The sequence below is a fragment of the Oryza sativa genome, chromosome 9, assembly GCF_034140825.1.
Source record: "Oryza sativa Japonica Group chromosome 9, ASM3414082v1".
Taxonomy (NCBI): Eukaryota; Viridiplantae; Streptophyta; class Magnoliopsida; order Poales; family Poaceae; genus Oryza; species Oryza sativa.
In genome coordinates this window covers 19,407,286-19,428,299 of record NC_089043.1, presented here as the reverse complement: position 1 = coordinate 19,428,299, position 21,014 = coordinate 19,407,286, and the positions used below count along the sequence as shown (strand labels likewise).

The 21,014-nt window shown below is 55.6% G+C and overlaps 1 long non-coding RNA gene across 1 annotated transcript; it reads left to right on the top strand.

Moving 5' to 3' along the window:
- Nucleotides 1-2,718: 2,718 nt before the first annotated feature.
- LOC112936459 (uncharacterized) lies at nt 2,719-3,891 on the top strand. The gene is made up of 2 exons (XR_003238665.2): nt 2,719-2,980; nt 3,065-3,891. It is a non-coding gene; the product is annotated as an uncharacterized lncRNA (long non-coding RNA).
- The last annotated feature ends 17,123 nt before the right edge of the window (nt 3,892-21,014 follow it).

Here is a 21,014-nt window from a genome sequence, read left to right as displayed (position 1 = left end):
TTTCCATCTTCCATAAAAAAAATAAAAAAACGCGCGAGAAAAATTATTTCCATCGTCGGTAACCTTTTTAAAAAATAAAACATGCGAGGAAAACCTGTCAGAAAAAACGCGCCATTTTAACAAATGGTTTTAAAAAAAACCGCACAAGAAAAAAACACCGTCTATTAAAAAAATCGCTCTGAGTCGGATAGGATCCATCGATTTTTTGCCACCTACTACACGGCTTTTATTTCGTCTATATTCTCTTGTTTTTAAAAAAAGCAACAAAAATAACATTTGAAAAAAAACAAGCAAAAAAACACGCGAGAAAATAATTGGCAAAAAAAAGGCAAAAAACACACGAGAAAAGAAAAGCAAAAAAATGGAGAAAAATATGGTTTTCGTTATAAAGAAAAAAGCAAAAAGATCTTGTTAGAAAAAAAAACTTTTAGAAAGAAATGCGTCATTTCTGAATGGTTTGAGAAAATCGCACAAGAAAAAAACACCGTTTGTATAAAAACAAGCCGCTCATTAAAATACAAACATTGCCATTGACATAATTATTCATGAAAAACGTATATTATCATTAGAATTTTTTCACCCGTTGCAACGCACGGGCATTTTTGCTAGTAATAGATAAATAGATAGTAGATGATTGCGAACCAAGATCAGGAACAGAGACGCCAAAACGTCTTTAACACTGGGAGTATATATGATATAAATTAAGTTTAGCAAAAGTATATGTATTTCTTACACGCCAAGACCCAAGAAATCAACAGAACAAATATTCTACCGGATTGAAAATATATAATATACTGCAATTGGTATTCTTGAAATCATCACTGTACCAAATTACCAGAGAAACATGATGCACGTGTAACCTGTGGCACAGCTAGATGCCTAGATCAATCTCCGCCGCCTTCCTGCGTGCGTGAACTCGCGTGGCCGCTGCCCTCCTGCTTAGCGATGCTTGCTAATTAATCTAATCTGTAAAAATTTATTTCTCATCACGATACAAAGTTTTTCGAATAAATTAGGAGGGAGGAAGTATACGGACGTATGTGCGTTAGTGGGCCGGTGGAGGAAGGAGGAGGAGATGGATTGTGGACCTATTCTAAAGATAATTTTCTATTTACAGTTGAAAATAGCGTGTTATTTATTCTAGTGCCATGTGGCGTTTTAGGAGCGTTTTTAGGAGCGCCACGTGTTAATATAAGAGCGTTTGTAGGAAGTTTAATGAACTTTTAGTATATAATAGATAGATAGAAGATATTGAAAGCGTACATGCGTGTGCGATCAATTCTTTAGCATGAAAATGAGATGAGTGCACAGATGACCAAAAAGCCCGAGGTCCGACGGCCTGGTTCAAGGTACGGCATTTTGGCGCGGCCCAAGCACGGCATGGCCCAAGGTCAGGCCGGCCGTGCCAGCCCGGCCCGACCGCTGGCACGGTATTTGGAGCGGTCAATGCCACGTCAGATGAAGATCGAGTCGAATTAGCCACGTAAGCACCACGTCAGTTAAAAACACCGTCGAAACTGCCTTGGGACTGGCTTTGTACCAGTTTTGACAGTTGAGGGACATGTTATACCTGGTTTTCTGGTTGAATGATGAAAATCGGATTCGTGGACAAGTTAAGAGACCTCAGATGAACTTATTCCTTTCTTTTTCCCCGGCTTCCAATTTGGGCCTAATGCCAGAGAAACTATGTCAATGGGCAGAAAACTCTCATATTAATAGTCGAGTTGGACCGAAAGATTTGGAGGAGCAGCTACATACACCTATAGAACAAGTTGGGCCGAATGCTTTCCACACCACCATACGTGATTTGGGCCTGAAACAAGGTGAAGACTCCGAATTGAGATGGTTTTAAACCAAACTAAAATTCGACCAGAACTTCTTTTAGGGGAACCTTTTTAGGGTAAAATGTTCGACCAGAACTTGATTTGGAATATACTAACAAACAGACTGAATTAAGTTCTCATATAAGTGATACAAATGTACAAGCAATCGCAAAGATAATCACCACTATGTCGAATTCTCGAGTTGTCGACCGAATGGTACCGTGCCTAAATGTCAGTGCCTGGTACGTTAGCGCCGACCATTTTTTCAAATTTTTTTATTAAACTCAGATGATATAATCATCGTAAAATCATTTCCGACCTCCAGTACAGGGACTGTAACTTAAATAGTCGGAATCATTTTTCACCATTGGATTGAGATGACAAACGGTTAAAATCTGTGCCACGTCAGTTGTAAACAGTAATGTCAGCTACAGTATTGGTCAAATAGTGCCTATTAATATCTTGGCCGTTATTCCAATGTTTGAAAAGGCTTAAGATAAAGATTAAATGCAGGCACACAAAACAAGATAATCATTTACGTATGATTATTTGAGTTTTAGCAATTACAAAATTAAAAAATAAATTCATTTTAGGAAAAAGTACGAATTACCCCCAAACTATCGCGGTCATCCGAATTATCCCCTAAACCACAAAACCGGACATTCTTCACCTCCAACTATGCAAACCGGATGAATTACCCCTCTCGATTCAATCCACGGTGGTTTTAGTCTACATGGCGTACACGTGGCAGTCCAGTCGGCATTCTAATTATAAAAAAAAGTGGGACCCACCTGTCATATTCTCTTCCACTATTCCTCTCTCTCTCACTCTTCCTCTCCTCTCTCTCTTCTCTGTCTCACTCTTCCCCTCTCTCTCACACACGCACGGCGGCAGGCGGGGGACACGAAGGTGCGGCGGCGGCGCGCACGCACGCGGACAGGGCCGGAGGCGGCGGCGAGGACGGCGACGTGGCCGAGACGCGCACGGCGGCGAGGACGGCAGCACGCACGGCGCAGCGGCGCGCACGCATGCAGACAGGGGCGGCGGCGGCAAGGATGGCGTCATGCACGGCGCTGCAGCGCGCACGGCGGCGCGCGCGCGGCAATCAAACAATGAAGAGTTCACGCCGACGACAAAACAAAGCAATCAAACTGCAGGTCTGCAGGACATTGACAAATCACAAAAATCTTTCTATTCTAGCGGCTAAAAGAATTGCTACTTTGTCGGGGATTTTGTACCAGGGGGGAAATCAAGAAGCGGCGGTGGTGTGATCGAATCGATCGTCAAAGGAAGGTGGTTCCGGCGAAGCCGCGGTGGAGGAGGTTGTGGGCGATGTTGTCCCTATTGCGCTTGGCGGCCTCGGAGCGGACGGGGGTCTCCTGCAAGGTCTTGTCGTCGACGAGCTCGTACCGGAGCTACGGCTCGAGCTCCTCGTCGCGCGTCTCGCAGATGTTGTGGAGGACGCAGCAGGTGCCGAGCACGACGGGGAGGTCCTGGAGCTTCACCTCCGTGCGCTTCTGGAGGCACGCCCACCGCGCCTTGAGTCACGCGAACGCGTCGACGGCGACGCGCCGGAGGTCGCCCACCCTCTCGTTGAAGGCGTAGATGGGGCGGCGCGTCGAGGAGAACAAGAGCGCTCGGGGCAGAGGGAGGTCGAGGCCTCGAGCCTGCGGCCGCGTGCGTGCCGCCGTCCTCGCCGCCGCCGCCCCTGTCCGCAGGCGTGCGCGCCGCTGCGCCGTGCGTGCTGCCGTCCTCGCCGCCGTGCGCGTCTCGGCCACGTCGCCGTCCTCGCCGCCGCCTCCGGCCCGTCCGCGTGCGTGCGCGCCGCCGCCGCCCCTTCGTGTCACCCGCCTGCCGCCGTGCGTGTGAGAGAGAGGGGAAGAGTGAGACAGAGAAGAGAGAGGAGAGGAAGAGTGAGAGAGAGAGGAATAGTGGAAGAGAATATGACAGGTGGGTCCCACTTTTTTTTTTTTACAATTAGAATGCTGACTGGACTGTGACGTGTACGCTATGTAGACCAAAACCACCGTGGATTGGATCGATGGGGGTAATTCATCCGGTTTGCATAGTTGGGGGTGAAAAATGTCCGGTTTTATGGTTCAGGGGGTAATTCGGACGACCGCGATAGTTCGAGGGGTAATTTGTACTTTTTCCTTTATTTTATATTTTAAAGCAACATCTATATATAAAGTTTTCCCATAATATATATATATATTGATAGTTTAAAAGGCATACTAACAAAAATAAAGGTGAAAATGGGTATCTCAATCGGAAAAGAACGGGATGTGAGAGGGTTAGGGGCATCACCAACATATTATCTATAATTTTCTCCTAAAAATTTGTTTTTGGGTTTCCTACTACAAATAGGAAGTGAAAAAACTCCTCCCTCCAACAGATAGCCTAAATTCAATCTCCAAAACTTAAAAGTGGACCCTTATGTTAAACTACCCAGAGAAAATTCCCTTTTTTTTCTTTCACGCATAGAAAGATCACTATCTCCCACACGCGGGAACGAGGGAGAGAGGCGGGACTGCGTGATTGGGAGCGACATTCGCGCCCGCATATAAACAGAGTGAGGAACCGGGGGAAGGGAACTCCAAAACAAAGGGTAGGAGAGTAGGGAATCTGTTGGAACTAATTTTTAGACTAAAATTCTTCAAAATTAATTTTAGGAATCATATAGGTAGACTGTTGGTGATGCTTTACAGTGGCTATATCAACTGCGCGTGACGTCAATTCCCACCTAACAGCGCCGGGCCATCGTTGCGCTTGCCAGCAGCATCCATGTGCGGATGTGCCGATTTGAACGGCTTGCACGCAGCTTGCATCGTTCGCGTCTTGGTCCATCAATGCAACGAGCTTGCGTGTCGCCGCGACGTCGCTGTACGTCCTCCATCTCCTGTAATCCCCGGGACCTCCATCTCCCACTCCAACCCCGGCGAGGCGACGCAGCTCGATCAATGGGCAATGGGCAATGGCCCTACGGGCTACGGCTACGGGGTACGGCCCCAGATGCCCCAGACCAAATCCGACGGGCAGACCCCCAGTACCTGCCGGCTGAGCTGCCGTCCCCCTCTCAACTAGGGATGAAAACGGTCGGAAACGATCGAAAACAGCCTCAACCATTTCTGTAACTATATTTTTCTCGGAAACGAAATCGGAAACCGTAAAGTCGGAAACGAAAACGATATCGGAAATATCGGAAAACCGGAAACGGAACAATACGGACGGAAACATGTCGGTACAGATCGAAAACCGGTAACAAATACGGAAACATTAAACTATAAAAACATATATTTAACTTTACATAAGTATGTTATATATATACATAAATTTAAGCTTATACTATATAAATTATAAATTAACTTTATTTTAGCTATGTACAAAAGTTAGAGATTTTATTGAAGAGTCATTCAATCTATAAGCTGTGGGTCAAGTATAGACATGTCCTATAATATCGACATATTTAGAATACGGTAATTACCATATTATAAGAAACGGTAATTTCCGCAAGAATACGGTAAATACGGAAACGATCGATATAACAGCAAAACCATTTCCGTTTTCATTTCCATATTTTTTACCATTTCTATTTTTTTCGGTCGATTACCATTTCCATATGGCTCGGCCGGTAGAAAGTCGAAAACGAACGCCGGTCGGCCGGTAATTACCGTTACCGTTTTCACCCCTACTCTCAACCCGACGACGTGTCGCGAGCGCGGCGCGCGGCAGCTGATCCGGACCGTACGTGCAGCCCCTTGGAGGAATGGTAGGTGACCACACTCCAACTGCAATCCTGTCTATCGTATGCACGATGCAATAATTGGTTTACATTCTTCTGTTTGGGCCTGTTTTAGTTCCTAACTTTTTTTTCTTCAGACTTTTAACTTTTCTATCACATCAAAACTTTCTTACACACATAAACTTTTAACTTTCTTTTTTCAAATTTTCAATTTTAGTCAAACTTACAATTTTAGCGTGGAACTATAAACATGATAGAGTCCATCGATTACCGGCCACATCCTCTAATAAATTAAAACGGTTTATTAAAAAATATAAATTAATTTATAGATAAAACTTTTATATATTTGTTCGTATTGACTTAGAATCCAATGCTAAAACAAAATTATGTTTGAAAATATCTTAAAATCAACTTCAAAACCAAGTTAAAATTTTGACTTTTGCTTGGACTTATTAGGCCAACCAATGAGCCTGATAATCACCATCCCAAATTTTTGTTTTTGGTCCATGTAACATTTTTTCTAAAACTTTGATAGGAGAGAATAGGCGATGAAACTGCTATATTTTGGATGGAGAGAAGGGATATTGACTCCTCGTTTGTGGATCTTTTGATAATTACAGTTTCTATCTGAATTTCCAACTTCCAAAACATGCTAGATTCTCACCTACTGCCTCCATTCCAAAATAAGTTTTTTTCACCCATCTCACATATTGGTGCCCCTATTTTATCAAAAAATACTAATGCAATTACCAATTTATCTACTCCTATAATTATTCCCTATTTTCAGAAACTCCGATGCATAGTCTATTTTGGGACAAATGGAAAGAGCTCAAAAGTGAACTCATTATGGGATGGAAGGAGTAAATTGTAAGGATTTCACAGTGAAGTGACATGGCGCGTGGAATCGAGGTGCCAAGTGAAAGATTCTATCCATTTTGCGCTCTGTCGTGCCCCCACATGGTTTCTCAGTGCTCAGTTAGGCATGGGTGCTCCACTGCAACGTGGTCCCAGAACCTCATTGTGAGACGGTCCCATAAAAAAATTCCTTGTTAGTCCTAGCGAGGAGCCAAGGGTACCCTGCACTGTGGAATATGCGACTTGTTAATGATTTCTCCTATGTGGAGTCCTCCTTTTTACCAGGAAACTCAGTTGGTGTAGCTTTGCATTGCTAGTGTCCTAAGGGCGTTTACAATGCGGTGAGGTGGCGTTCAGCCTCGTTCGAGAGAATCGAATATTCCATGCCACATCGGCTATACCCGGAGCCAGAAGAGGTCCTCGGAGCCAAGCTTGGCTACCCGTTCTTGGAACGGAAAAAAGGAGGGAGAAGCAGGGATAATGCATTGTGGAGGGCGGAGCCTTGCGCGAGTGGCTTCGCGCAGGCGTCGGCAGTGGGTGGTGACGAGGACGGAAGCTTGCCGGCCGGCGTCGTCGCCGCTCGACCAGCCCGCTGCCGGTGCCGTCTCCAACTAAACTTCCTCCACCTCCGCCGTTGTCGAGCTGTCGCTGCCGTTGTCGGGCTGCTACCGCTGTCGTCGAGCGACCACCACCTGATGCCAGATCCGCCAGGCCCCTGCCATTGCTGCCCGAGGCTAGATTTGGCCACCCCACCGCCACCCAATGCCAGATCTGCCCGGCTCCACACCAGCGACGGTGACCACCTGACGATCTCACGGCAGCGGCGCACAGAACAAGCTGGAGTAGTTGCACATGTCGGGGCCCACCCAATCGGTGGTGAGGTTGTTGGGGTCGGAGAAGATGGCCTCCCGCCTCCACGTCTGCAGCACCACGTACGCGTCCCGCATCCTCGAGCTCGCAAACCTCCACCTCGCCGCCTCCGCCGCCGCATCACCACCACCATCGCCGCCGGATAAATCCGCCGCCGCCACCGCCCCACCGGCACCGGCAACGGTGACGCCGCGCCGCTCGACGCCGCAGCTGGGTGGCTCGGCACCGCCGCCGCGCCAGAGGAGGAAGGGGAGGCGCGACGTCGCAGGAGGAAGAAGGCGCGCGGGCGGAGGAGGAAGGGGAGGCGCGGACTGGGTGGGAGTGACGCTGAGGATAAGGCTAAGAGAAAGACTTTTTTATTTGTGTGGATCCTGTTTGAGGCTACATAGCATTATGAGACTTGTGGCAAATATTATTCTTCTTGTGTATTCGTCCTATGTGGTAGCCCCAAGGTTTGCAAAATAGGTGGCGCACTGCTGATGCCCCAAGGCAATGTACAATGTGGTCTCAGCACCATGCCCGCAGCATCCACATAGGCTCGGATGACACGGTGGAGGAGAGAAGTGCCATTGCAAGCTATCAGCATGATATACATAGGGCACGGTGGCTTGAGGAGAAAAGACGGAGGAAAGATGTGATCCAGTTATCCAGCCGAGAATGATGAGGGCCGGAGAAAGTGCACATCGTCACCTATTGTGGGGAAAGAGAAAGAACAAATGAGTTTAGCGAGACGCCTTCTGTCGGTGATATGGGACCGGGAGTATCATGACCAGAGGCTTGAGGCAGACACAATCGCCCACGTGGCCTGGCACCTTCGGGGACGTCGGGCCCGAGGGTGAGGTGTCCGCCCTCCTCCTGATTTCCCCCGAGGGGGGGGGGGGGTCGGGCTGCGCTTGCCCCGGCCCCGAGGGCCGAGGCACCCCGACCCCTTAAGGAAGTCTGCGCCACATATATGGGATAAGTGAGCACAGCTGTGCTCACCTAACAGCATTTATTGCAGTCTGGTCAAGCGTGTCACGCTGCATGCAACGCTGTACAGCGCGTTCCTTTATCCGGTCTGTGACCAGTCACAGACCGGTCAGATCACGGGTTAGGTGGCGATTGGCGGTCTGACGCACGCCTTGCCCCATCCCGTCAAGACGAAAGCCTCTAGGCACTCGTCTCAAGCCGGAGCTAGCGTGTTATCTCTTAGAGATGGCACGATAGCCCTGGTCAGATTTATACCAGGCTTCATCCTAACCATTACAGGCAAGGTGTTACACGAAGAAGGGCAAACATGCACGTTGTTAAGCTGACGCGTGGTGAACAAGAATGACCGGTCTGGCACTGGTCGCGTCATCGACAGACAGCCACGGTCCCGCGTCATCTCTGTCTTCGGGGGAGGTGGGGGTAGGTGTGGGCTGTCCCATCAGAAGGGCTCCCGGATGGAAACCGTACCGATCTCCGCCCATTAAAGAGAAAAAGAACAGTCCAGTTTGGAGAGAGAAAGGTGCATGTGGTATCCCCTTGAGATATAAAAGGAGGACCTTGCCCATTTAGAGGGGAGGACTTTTTCCTTTTTGGAAGGCTGAGGGGAAAGGAAGTTAATCCTTTGTAATTTGTCCATACACAAATCCACAAAAACACAGGAGTAGGGTATTACGCTTCGCAGCGGCCCGAACCTGTATACATCGCCGTGTCTCGTGTGTCTTGCGGGCGGGTGATCTTTCCACATACAGAGAGAGAGAGAGAGCTTGGGATTGCACCCTAAGCCCCTGGTCGAACCGGCAAAGGGGGGCTTGCGCAGTCTCCCGGTGAGGGGCAACGAGCTCCGTCATCTGGCGCGCCAGGTAGGGGGCTCAGTGTGTGTTTTCTGAGCTCTCAGACTCTTCCGTGTGCGCCAAGTTTTTCTTGTTCAGCCTAATGGCCGAGCAAGGAAAAGCGCACGATCTCTCTCCGAGTGTGAGCGGCGACGACGGGGAGCCGAATCCACGCCGTCGAGCTCGTACTCCCCCACCTCCTCCGCGCCAAAGCCCTAAGCAGGGGGAGGCGCTTGAGAGGGTCGACAAATCCGTGGCATCACCAGTCGCAGGTGATGCAGGAGAACGGCGAGATGGGGAGCGTCGCCTCCTCGTCTACGGCGACGGCAGCACGCCTCAGGGTGCGCTTCAGGCTGCTGGCGCGCTCCTACGACACCCGCCTGTCGTCCATGACCCGGAGTCTCCAGCCCAACGATGGCTGGAAGACGTGGCCAACTTGGTCATGACGGCACAGCAGCGCCTGGGTGCTGGTGGACGGTCCGCCACCACCAAGACCTCCGGCGCCGCTACCACCGGCTCCGTGTCGTCAAGGCGGAGGGCGCGGCGAGCGGCGGCTGCTGCGCGCCATTCGGCCGCCACTCCCTCGTCGACACCTCCAACTCGGGAGGATCAGCATGGAGAGCCGGATGCCCGCATCGACATCGAGCGCCGGCGTAATAACCGGCGTACTCCCCGCGCAACGGAGGGCGCCTCTTCGTCCAGAGTGTCACCTCGACATGGACGTGAGGATCAGCCCTCCGTGCCCCCGGCCGGTGGTGTTGGCTGTAGAGCCTTTGTGGCGAGTCTTCGGAATGTCCGTTGGCCCCCAAGGTTCCGGCCCACCATCACCGAGAAGTACGATGGGAGCGTCAACCCCACCGAGTTTCTCCAGGTCTATACAACCGGGATCGAGGCCGCTGGGGGTGACGACAGGGTCATGGCGAACTTCTTTCCCATGGCCCTAAAAGGACAGGCGCGGGGTTGGCTAATGAACCTGCCACCCGCGTCGGTCCACTCCTGGGAAGATTTGTGCCAACAGTTCACCATGAACTTCCAAGGCACATATCCGCGCCCAGGCGAAGAAGCGGACTTGCATGCAGTACAGCGAGGCGATGATGAGTCGCTTCGCTCGTACATTCAGCGGTTTTGCCAAGTCCGCAATACTATACCATGCATCCCTGCACACGCGGTGATCTACGCGTTCAGGGGGGGCGTGCGGCACAACCGCATGCTCGAAAAGATCGCTTCCAAAGAGCCCCAGACTACCGCGGAGCTTTTTCAGCTCGCGGACCGAGTGGCTCGTAAGGAGGAAGCGTGGACATGGAACTCCTCCGGTTCCGGAGTGGCAGCTTCGGCCGCCCCCGGATCCGCCGCTCAGACAGGGCGGCGTGACAGGAGGAGGAAGAAGAGGTCGGACCGTTCCGGCGACGAGGGTCATGTCCTCGCCGTCGAAGGCGCTCCGCGGGCCACTCGAAAGGGGAGGCCTGCGAGCGACAAAAAGAAAGAGGCTGGTACTCCCAGCAGGGAGCGCCCCGCCGGCAGGTGGTGCTCCGTCCACAACACCTCCCTCCACGATCTCGCGGACTGTCGTGCAGTCAAAAACCTGGCTGAGCGAACGAGGAAGTGGGAGAAGGACAGGAGGCAGGAACGCCGTGAGGGCAAGTCCCCGGCGGTTCCTTCCGGCAAACGGCGAAGTGAGGCCAAGCAGAAGGCCCCCGCTGTTGACATCGATGATGGTGATGATGACCTAGGTTTCCAAGAACCTGGGGCCACCATTGCCACCGTCGATGGAGGAGCGTGTGCTCACGTCTCTCGCCGGAGCTTCAAGGCTATGAAGAGAGAGCTTCTGGCCATGGCCCCTACTCATGAGGCGATGCGTCGGGCGCGGTGGTCGGAGGTTGCTCTCACTTTTGACCAGACCGACCACCCACCGTGCATTGCCCGGGGAGGGCAGGTTGCGATGGTGGTTTCCCCCACCATCTGCAACGTGAAGTTGGGACGTGTCCTCATAGATGGAGGAGCGGCCCTCAACATCCTTTCCCCCGCGGCTTTTGATGCCATCAAGGCCCCGGGGATGGTGCTCCGACCGTCCCAGCCGATTATCGGTGTGACGCCGGGGCACACGTGGCCATTAGGTCACATCGACCTACCGGTCACCTTCGGTGGACCCGCCAACTTCCGCACGGAGCGGGTGAGCTTCGATGTGGCGGACCTCAGTCTGCCCTACAACGCGGTCCTAGGGAGGCCCGCGTTGGTGAAGTTCATGGCGGCGGTCCACTACGCCTACCTCCAGATGAAGATGCCGGGCCCCGGTGGCCCCATCTCTGTCCATGGCGATCTTAAAGTCGCGCTCGCTTGCATAGAGCAGCGCGCGGACCACCTCGCTGCTGCGACCAAGCCCGAGGGTGGTGACGAGAGGCTTGGCACCTCCGCCCCCACCGCCCCGAGGCAGCGGATTGCCACATGCGACGAGGTCCCGGTCAAGGAGGTTGCCTTGGGCGACGGCCCATCCAAGACCACACGGATCGGTGGTCTTCTGGATGGCAAATAGGAAGACGCGCTCGTCTCCTTCCTGCGGGCAAACGCTGATGTCTTCGCATGGAGACCGGCGGATATGCCCGGGGTCCCCAGGGAGGTGATTGAGCACCGTCTCGCCGTGCGGCCGGGCGCAAGGCCGGTCCGGCAGAAAGTACGGCGGCAGGCCCCGGAACGTCAAGCCTTCATCCGCGAGGAGGTGGCGAGACTTCTGGAGGCCGGATTCATCCGTGAAGTCATCCATCCGGAGTGGCTGGCGAACCCGGTGGTCGTTCCCAAGGCGAACGGCAAGCTTCGGATGTGCATCGACTACACCGACCTTAACAAGGCATGTCCTAAGGATCCTTACCCCCTGCCTCGCATAGATCAGATCGTCGACTCCACTGCGGGGTGCGACCTTTTGTGTTTTCTAGATGCATATTCTGGTTACCATCAGATTCGCATGGCTAGGGAGGATGAGGAAAAAACTGCGTTCATTACCCCCGTAGGAACCTATTGTTATACATCAATGCCCTTCGGGTTAAAGAATGCAGGTCCTACTTTTCAACGTACTACTCGAATTTCTTTGGGTAGCCAAATAGGACGTAATGTTGAGGCTTATGTCGATGACTTGGTTGTAAAAACGCGCAACCAAGAAACTTTACTTTCAGATCTAGCGGAAACTTTTGAGAACCTCCGCTCCGCCCGCATAAAGCTGAACCCCGATAAGTGTGTGTTTGGTGTACCTGCGGGCAAGCTTCTCGGGTTCTTGGTCTCTGCCCGAGGCATTGAAGCCAACCCCGAGAAGATTCGAGCTATCGAGCGGATGCGCCCCCCCAGCAAACTTAGGGATGTGCAATGCGTCACCGGTTGCATGGCCGCCCTAAGTCGTTTCATATCAAGGCTGGGAGAGAAGGCGCTACCCTTGTTTAAGCTCCTCAAGCGCTCGGGGCCGTTCACTTGGACGGAGGAAGCTGAACATGCCCTTACTCAGCTAAAGGCATATCTCAGCTCTCCCCCGGTTCTAGTCGCCCCGGAGCCAAATGAGCCCCTGCTACTTTACTTAGCGGCGACCCCCCAAGTAGTTAGTGCAGCGTTGGTTGTGGAGCGCGATGAAGACAATCCTCATTCCGCGCACCCCCACCCTGTGCCGACTTGGCCCGGGAGCAAGCAGGGAGGAGAGGCCCCCGAGTCAAACGGTGGCCTAAGGCCCCTGACGACCGGAGACGGCCCTCTGCCCGCTTGTCAGACGGTGCTGAGTGCCCCCGACCCTCAGGAAGGCCCCGAGGCCACTGCGGGAAGGCCGCACTTATCGCCCTTTGGCCCCGAGGCTAACCCTGTGCTGACTCGACCCGGGAGAGAGCAGGGAGAAGAGGCCCCCGAGCCGAAAGGAGGCCTGAGGCCCCTGACGACCGGAGCTGGCCCTTTGCCCGCTTGTCCGATGACGCCAGGAGCCCCCGACCCCCAGGACGGCCCCGAGGCCACTGTGGGAAGGCCGCTCCTGTCATCCTCCGACCCCGAGGTCATCGGCACAGAAGACGAGTGCGCCCCGAGGGGCCACTTGGACGAAGAACGCCCCGGGGGTACGGCCCCTAGCGAAGAGGATCGGCCCCGCCGAAAGGTGCAGCGGCCTGTCTACTTTGTTAGTGAGGCCCTCCGGGACGCCAAGACCCGATACCCACAGGCCCAGAAGATGCTTTACGCTATTCTGATGGCCTCGAGGAAACTGCGCCATTATTTCCAGGCGCATCGGGTCACTGTGGTTACGTCTTACCCCCTCGGCCAAATCTTGCGTAATCGAGAGGGTACAGGACGGGTGGTAAAATGGGCAATCGAGCTTTCTGAGTTCGATCTGCACTTTGAACCACGCCACGCTATCAAGAGCCAGGCCCTCGCCGATTTTGTGGCAGAGTGGACCCCGGCTCCAGAGACCGTCTCAATTCCCGAGGCCAGCACGGACCCCTCACAGCTGCCTCAAACCACCCACTGGGTGATGCAGTTCGACGGTTCTCTGTCTCTCCAGGGCGCCGGTGCAGGGGTCACGTTGACCTCTCCGAACGGAGACGTCCTCAGATACTTGGTCCGTCTCGACTTTCGAGCGACTAACAATATGGCAGAGTACGAGGGACTCCTTGCCGGACTCAGAGTGGCAGCTGGACTGGGGATCCGCCGCCTCTTGGTATTAGGCGACTCCCAGCTAGTCGTTAACCAGGTCTGTAAGGAGTACCGGTGCTCTGACCCACAGATGGACGCCTACGTACGCCAAGTGCGGCGTATGGAGCGCCATTTCGATGGGATAGAACTTCGGCATGTACCCAGAAGGGATAACATAGTTGCCGATGAACTCTCAAGGCTCGCGTCCTCGCGAGCCCAGACCCCACCGGGCGCCTTTGAAGAAAGGCTTACCCAGCCGTCGGCGCGACCCGATCCCATAGGGGAGACGGATGCGCCTGACCGGCCCCCGAGGCCCGTCGGAGTCCAGGCCTCGGGACCCGAAGGGAGTGCTCCAAGCTCCCTTAGATTGATTGCTTGGATCTCTGAGATCCAAGCATACCTCACAGATAAGACTCTACCTGAGGACCGCGAAGGGAGTGAATGCGTCCAACGCATTTCCAAACGCTATGTGCTGATAGAAGGGACCCTCTATCGGCGCGCGGCTAACGGAATCCTCCTGAAGTGCATTCCTCAGGAACAAGGCGTTGAGCTTCTTGCTGACATCCATGAGGGTGAGTGCGGAGCCCATTCCGCCTCGCGTACCCTGGTTGGCAAGGCCTTTCGTCAAGGATTTTATTGGCCGACAGCTCTCAATGATGCAGTCGATCTGGTCCGGCGATGCAGAGCGTGTCAGTTCCACGCCAAGCAAATCCATCAGCCGGCCCAGGCCCTGCAGATCATACCACTGTCATGGCCATTTGCTGTCTGGGGGCTTGATATCCTGGGACCGTTCAAACGGGCCCCGGGCGGGTTTGAGTATCTGTATGTTGCGATCGACAAGTTCACTAAGTGGCCCGAGGCTTATCCGGTTGTCAAGATTGATAAGCACTCTGCTCTTAAATTCATTAAGGGCATCACGGCCCGTTTTGGAGTGCCTAACCGTATTATTACGGATAATGGCACCCAATTCACTAGTGAACTCTTCGGCAACTACTGCGAAGACATGGGCATCAAGCTCTGCTTCGCCTCACCTGCTCACCCCAGAAGCAATGGCCAAGTGGAGCGCGCCAATGCAGAAATCCTCAAAGGCCTTAAAACCAAGACCTTCAATATTCTCAAGAAGCACGGCGATTCATGGATCGAGGAGTTACCAGCGGTGCTCTGGGCAAACCGAACCACACCAAGCCGAGCGACCGGGGAAACGCCTTTCTTCCTCGTTTACGGCGCAGAAGCGGTTCTCCCATCCGAGCTCACCCTGAGGTCTCCTCGGGCCACCATGTACTGCGAGGCTGATCAAGATCAGCTTCGTAGAGATGACCTCGACTACTTGGAAGAGCGAAGGCGGCGCGCGGCCCTCCGAGCCGCGCGCTACCAGCAGAGCCTGCGGCGCTACCATCAGCGCCACGTCCGGGCCCGATCACTCTGCGTCGACGACCTTGTCCTACGCCGCGTCCAAACGCGTGCTGGATTGAGCAAGCTCTCACCAATGTGGGAGGGTCCGTATCGAGTGATCGGTGTCCCCCGGCCGGGCTCGGTACGGCTGGCCACGGGCGACGGCACGAAGCTGCCAAACCCGTGGAACATCGAACACCTTCGTCGCTTCTACCCCTGAAGGGGGGGTCGGGTGTCAGGTTTTGGCTCGGGCCAACCCCGCACCCCCCTCGGGTGTGCAGGATTGGCCGGGGGCTACCACACATGCACATATATTCCTTTTTCCTTTATTTCAGCATTTCAATAGAAGCAGTTTCAATTTTCTAAAGGTTGTGTCTGTGCCGTTTTTTCCTTTTGAAGAATCTTGACTTGAAATAAGGTCACTCATGCTTGACCTTGCCCTCGGGGGTTCGGTTCGGTCAGCTAAAATCGCCAAACGGGGCCCAGAACCGAGCCGTGCCCCGGGGCGTGGTGAACTCCGGGGGGGAATCGGCAAAAACCTACAATCGGGTCACCCATACCCCTCGGTCACCACGTTCCCGGCCTGGCCAGTCTTGACATGTGGATCTCCCTAGGCACTAGCCCCGACCCGAGCCATCCAAGGGCACGAACCCTTATTTCAAGCTAAGACGCAAAAGGACCACGGCACAGATCATCCTCATCTCGTATGTATAGCAAAATAAAACTAACACAAAATTTTTTTCATCATTTCTGATTGCAGATTAAGTTAATTTGTACAAAAAAGAGGCATGAAGGCCTTAGAAGAAAGAAAAAGAAAAAAGTTAAGATGGGCGGGGGCCTGGGGGCTCATTCTGACGCGCCCAGGTCGCCGGCCTCGTTGCCACCGTCGCTTGCACTGCTGGCGTTCCCCTCCTCGTCGGAGTCGGGGGCGAACGCGAGCCGAGGGGCCGAGCCCTCGAAGCCGTTGACGATGTGGTCGGCAGCATCCCCGACCCGCGCGCGCGCGTCGTCCTCGGTCCCGGGAGGGAACTCCTCCAGCGCCATCCATGGAGAGAAGTTGGGGTCCCGGGCCTGGTAACTCGCCAGCACGAGTTCGACCGCTCCCCGCGCGAGGTCCCTCGAGGATGACTTGATGGTCTTCTCAAGCTCCTCGGGGAGTTGTTCGAGAACCCAGGCCATCCTGTTGAGGTGCGGAGCGAGGCCTTCCAGATTGGTGGGGGGCACCGTCGTCTGGCCTTTCCAGAGGCCCGCTTGCCGACCGGCGCGCTTCAGGCGGGAGACCGCATCCCAAAGCATGCCGGGCCCAATCTCGCCCGCCAAGCGAAGGGCCTCGGCCTCCCCGGTGGAGGAGTCCAGCGCTCGCTGCATATCGGCGACGGTGTGTTCGGCAGCTGCGAGGCGGGCGGCTAAGTCGCTTTCGCCCGCGGCCGCCCCACCGGTATGCGCCCTCGCGTCCAGCTCCTTTTCCCGCGCCTCGAGGTCAGCAGCCCGCTGCTCCAGTGCGGCTCTCTCGGCGCGGACGCATTCAAGATTGCGGCGCGCCTGCTCCTCCTGCGCCGCCTCGCGGAGGGACAGGCTGTCCGCCAGCCGTTTGGTCGTGGCCTCAGCCTCCTCGAGAGCTCGCTCCCGCTCAGCGAGTGTGTCCTCGCGGAGGCGGAGCGCGCACTCCTCCTCGGCGCAGGCGGCCTCGTGCGCCGCCAGCGTCGCCTCCCGGAGAGCAGCGGCGGCCTCGCGGTCCGTCAAGCCTTTCTCCACGGCGCCGGCGTGTTCTTCCAGCGCCATAGCACGGGCCTCAAGGGACTCCTCGCGCCGCCGGGACGCCGCCTCAGTCTCTGTTACCCGCCGCTCTCGGGCAGCGGCGGAGTCAAGGACTCCCTGGGCGGCGTCGAGCTTTTCTTTCAGCTCCGCCTCCCGGCTGGCGTTTTGAAGGCGGAGGGCGTCTTGCGCCTCAATCATCGTGGTGGTAGCGATGAGGGCGGCCGCTCGCTCCTCCTCCACCTCACGAGCGATCTCCGTCAGCGCCGCCTTCCGGGCTTCAAGCTCCGAGACGTGACGGCGGTGAGCTTTACGGCCCACCTCCACCATGGCGTCCACCGAGCGCCGCCCCTCCTCAACGCGTGCCCATGCGGCCTCGAGCTCCGCTCGTTCCGCGCGCAGGGCCTCCACTTGGGCGCTGAACCCATCTAGCACCGCGGTGTTTGCGGCGGCCAAGGCCTGCAGAATGGGCTCGGCGCTCAGCGGGGCGACGGAAGATGAGGAGAAGAGCCGCCTTGGAGAGAAGGCGATGCGGCTCGGCCCCCCGGAGGACGTGCTGGGCTCGGGGATGTCCCCCGGACCCGTTTGATCCTGGGCGTCGCCCGGGGAGGTGGGCCCAGGCGATGTGCCCGCGGCCTCGTCGCGAGCCTCCCCGGAGGCTGTCGCCTGAGGGTTGCCCGAGGGAGTGGGCCCAGTTGACGCGCCAGCAGCAGCTGTTGCCTCAGCCTGGCGAGCCCGGGCGGCCTCCTCCTTAGCGGCTTCCTCAGCCCGGGCGGCCTCCTCCCGAGCAGCTTCCTCCGCTTGGCGAATCCGGGCGGCCTCCCGGGCGGCCTCTTCAGCTTCCCGAAGGCGGTCTGCGGCTTCACGCCGGTCAGATTCTCGCCTCCGCTCCTCTGCGGCCGCTGGATCTTCGGCCTCGGACTGGCCGGACTTGGGGTGGCGGGAGGAATGCGACGGGACATCGCTGAAGCAGAAGAAAAAACCAGAAGACGAACAAAATGAGAAAGAAAAAACTTCCTTTTGGGAGAAAGATGGTTGCAATGAGAGTGAGACGAACCTGCGAGGGGGTCGGTTGAATGACCACCTTGGAGGGGAAATCAGGTTTCCCCGGCATGGTTCCGTCTCCCCCGTCTTGCGGAGCCGTTTCTTCTTGCGCTCTCCCTCGGGCTGCGACGTCGGCGCGGCTCCCTCCGGGCGCCGACTGCTGGCACGCGCCGCCCCGCCCCCTCGGGGAGGAGATGGGGGAGGTGTTCCTCCCAGCTTCCTCTTCCCCTGGGCGTCGGCAGGGCGGCTGCTCCCCGAGCCCCCGAAGCGGGGCCCAGAAGCACGACCCCCTCCTGGGGCAGATTGTTCCCCCCGGCGGCGCTCGCCCGCGCCGTCGTGGCCCTTAGGGGCTCTCTCCTCTGAGGCCCCGACCCCCATCATAATGGTTAGAATGGAGGCGCGGTCGGGATCGCTGCAGAGGGGGAGGATCTCCTGAGGAATGCGAGACGCCTCCACGGAGCTAAGATTCAGCACCCTTTGGACCACGATCTTGAAGTCCTCGGGAGCCCAATCCCATCTGGCTCCCTGGTGGGTCCGCATGTAGTCTTCAGGTCCAGTGTACTCCCAGGCGCTCCGGGCGCGCCGTTGGAGCGGCGCAATCCGGCGACGGAGGTAATCGCCGTACACCATGGCCCCGGTGAGCCCCTGGGATCGCAGGCCCGCCAGGCGATCGAGGACGGCGTCGTAGTCCTCCCCCAGATCTACCGGCGCCCGCCAGCTGGAGACCTGCGCCGGGGGCTGGCTTGGAAGTCGGAGGCGCGTTTCATTGGCGAGGGGGGTGTAGAACCAGTCGCTCTTCTAGTCGTCCCACTTCTTGCGGAGGACGCAGGGGATGTAGCGGTTCAACACCGGCCCCCGCGGCTGGAAGTAGCAGCCGCCAACCACCGACGGCGGTGACACCGACTGCACGGTGAAGAACCACCGGAACAGCTGAAGAGAGGGGCGCACCCCAATGAACATCTCGCACAGGTGCGCGAAGATGGCCAATGTCATCACCGCATTAGGGGTGAGGTGCGCCATCTGGAGATCGTAGAACTCCAGGACATCCATGAAGAAAGAAGAAAATGGCGGGACCAGCCCAGCCATTGCGAAGGGGAGGAAGAAGATGGACCGCCCCGGGTAGTCTGGTGCCGGGCGCCCCTCGCCCAGCATCACTATCTCCCGACCGGTGGCGGACTCCGGCATGAAGCGGCGCGGTAGTCCGGCGTGCCTCTCGCTCACGATGCGGGAAGGCGGTAGTACACTGCCGTCGAGCAGAGCAGAGCCCCGTGCCATGGCGGTGGAGGAAGAGATGATTGAGAACGAGCGCGTGTGGCGAAAGTAGGGCGTAGCAGAGAAAGAGTTAGAGCTCAGGCGGCGAAGGCAAGAGGAACAATGGCGAAAGGAAGGAAGCAAATCCTTTTCTCGATGCTTTTATACCCTTGCCATCGCTGGCCCTGGCTCCTCGTTTCTCGCGCCCACTACCTCGCTCCCTCGTATCTCGCTATCTCGCTCCCTCGTTTCCCGTGCCCACGCTTCCACTAATCCCATTCGCCCGCTTACGGCGCATGAAGTGGATATGCGGTTGTGGCAATCGAAATGAATTGTATCGTGCGCGCGTTAATTACGCTCGCCGACCGAAGCGGCGTTACCGTATCTCCGGGCGAGACAAATCTGCTCACCCAGATTCGCGCGCTGCTCAAGTGGTGTGGCAGTCTTGAATAGACCGCCCATTATGGACAACCAAAGTTACCAATACCAATGTGCATGGATTGAGACCGTTGGGTATTTTGCCCAACTACGGAGACCGGTCCCACCTGTCACCAGGCTTTAGAGGTGGCGTCACACCTGACCGCTTCCCTTGGGAAGGGAAATTGCTCTGGCATAACGCCGGGGGCTACTGTCGGTGATATGGAACCGGGAGTATCATGACCAGAGGCTTGAGGCAGACACAATCGCCCACGTGGCCTGGCACCTTCGGGGACGTCGGGCCCGAGGGTGAGGTGTCCGCCCTCCTCCTGATTTCCCCCGAGGGGGGGGGGGGGGTCGGGCTGCGCTTGCCCCGGCCCCGAGGGCCGAGGCACCCCGACCCCTTAAGGAAGTCTGCGCCACATATATGGGATAAGTGAGCACAGCTGTGCTCACCTAACAGCATTTATTGCAGTCTGGTCAAGCGTGTCACGCTGCATGCAACGCTGTACAGCGCGTTCCTTTATCCGGTCTGTGACCAGTCACAGACCGGTCAGATCACGGGTTAGGTGGCGATTGGCGGTCTGACGCACGCCTTGCCCCATCCCGTCAAGACGAAAGCCTCTAGGCACTCGTCTCAAGCCGGAGCTAGCGTGTTATCTCTTAGAGATGGCACGATAGCCCTGGTCAGATTTATACCAGGCTTCATCCTAACCATTACAGGCAAGGTGTTACACGAAGAAGGGCAAACATGCACGTTGTTAAGCTGACGCGTGGTGAACAAGAATGACCGGTCTGGCACTGGTCGCGTCATCGACAGACAGCCACGGTCCCGCGTCATCTCTGTCTTCGGGGGAGGTGGGGGTAGGTGTGGGCTGTCCCATCAGAAGGGCTCCCGGATGGAAACCGTACCGATCTCCGCCCATTAAAGAGAAAAAGAACAGTCCAGTTTGGAGAGAGAAAGGTGCATGTGGTATCCCCTTGAGATATAAAAGGAGGACCTTGCCCATTTAGAGGGGAGGACTTTTTCCTTTTTGGAAGGCTGAGGGGAAAGGAAGTTAATCCTTTGTAATTTGTCCATACACAAATCCACAAAAACACAGGAGTAGGGTATTACGCTTCGCAGCGGCCCGAACCTGTATACATCGCCGTGTCTCGTGTGTCTTGCGGGCGGGTGATCTTTCCACATACAGAGAGAGAGAGAGAGCTTGGGATTGCACCCTAAGCCCCTGGTCGAACCGGCAAAGGGGGGCTTGCGCAGTCTCCCGGTGAGGGGCAACGAGCTCCGTCACCTTCATTGTGATCAACGACGCCACGGCCGCCACTGATGTTAATAAAGATGACATAGGCCAGAGACTCCCAAGCTCACCTGTCAACCACTATAGCCCCACAACCATGGAGCTTGATAGCCCGCTTCAT